A 1,379-nucleotide genomic window follows, 5' to 3' on the forward strand; every position below is an offset into this window, starting at 1 on the left:
AACTCAGATCTGATCACAGCAGCAAATTTATTAGCTAAAACCATGTACACTGCAGGGGGGGGGGGGTGTATAATATGTGCAGAGAGAGTTAGATTTTGGTGCGGTGTGTTCAAACTGAAATCTAAATTGCAGTGTAAAAACAAAACAGCCAGTATTTACCCTGCACACAAACAATATAACCCACCTAAATCTCTCTGCAAATGTTATATCTGCCCCCCCCCCCATCCCTGCAGTGCACATGGTTTTGCCCACTAGCTAACAAATTTGCTGCATCTGGGAATTACAGCAGCTTAATATTTCTTTTTACAGAAGGTTCAGCAAATTAAATTATTTAGTGAAATACTGTAATCATAACAGTTACAGGGATATTGTAGGTAGATTTATTGTCAGTGGATAAATGTAAAAATTAAACCCTTAGGCATAGTTCCAAAATGCTGTCATTGCAATCCAGATTTTAAGGATATCATGCTTGAGCACAGGTGACTTAATTAGAACTTCGGTCAATGTGAATTAACCATTGGACTCAACCATGGTTATCCTTAAAACCCAGGGGTCTATTTAAGATCGATCTTAATCGATGTTGGGCTTCCAGGTTGAAAAAAACACACACATTTGTTTTCACATTAAACAGACTTCCACATGAGAAAGCAGCAAGGATGCAGTGGCGTTAATGTTTCCTGGTGTCAACTTGTATTATTTCAGTAGACATTGAAATGAGGATGCATCTTGCTGCCTTTCCAATGAAGCAAGTTTAATTTAGTAATAGGTGAAAAACCATCCTTACAAAGGTGTTAATCAGAGACTTGGCTTTGTGGACACTTTTCAGAGAACAAATTTGTTAGCATAAAAATAAAGCCAGAAAATGAAGACCTGTTTAATCACTCGATTGGATTTTTCTGCCAGCATATTTTTTTTCTCTGCAACCCACTGCTAAATTGTGCTTCCTAGCTGTTTTTTTATAAAATCACTGAATCAAATCTAACTCTGATTACATCAGAGAAGGCCATGTACCCTACACCATAAGAGGAGGTTTGAAATTTTGACTTGTCTACTTAAATATCACCAAAATCTGATCACAAGGTTAATTACGTCCCTGGGTGGGATTGAACCACCAACCTTTTGGTTAATAGCCAAACACACTAACCAATTGCGCCACAGAGACACTTTGCAAAAGTCCATACTGACAAAGGCTAATAAGCATTCATCTAAAACGTTTCCTAGAAAAACTTTAAAAAGTCAATAATCTGGAGAGTTTTTGTAAGATGTTTCTTCCATCAACCAACGAAGAAACACATTGGTACTTTCCCATGATGAGTGAGTGCTTCAGGATCTCTTGCACTTACATGTGCAGCAGAGTACTGCAATGGAAGCATGCTGGG

The 1,379-nt window shown here is 38.0% G+C and overlaps 1 non-coding gene across 1 annotated transcript; it reads right to left on the reverse strand.

Annotated features, from left to right (window-relative positions):
* Positions 1–1,088: 1,088 nt before the first annotated feature.
* Positions 1,089–1,162, reverse strand: TRNAN-AUU (transfer RNA asparagine (anticodon AUU)). Its single transcript has one exon. It is a non-coding gene; the product is annotated as a tRNA-Asn (tRNA).
* Positions 1,163–1,379: the final 217 nt, after the last annotated feature.

The sequence above is a fragment of the Pseudophryne corroboree genome, unplaced genomic scaffold (assembly GCF_028390025.1).
Source record: "Pseudophryne corroboree isolate aPseCor3 unplaced genomic scaffold, aPseCor3.hap2 scaffold_377, whole genome shotgun sequence".
NCBI classification, from domain to species: domain Eukaryota; kingdom Metazoa; phylum Chordata; class Amphibia; order Anura; family Myobatrachidae; genus Pseudophryne; species Pseudophryne corroboree.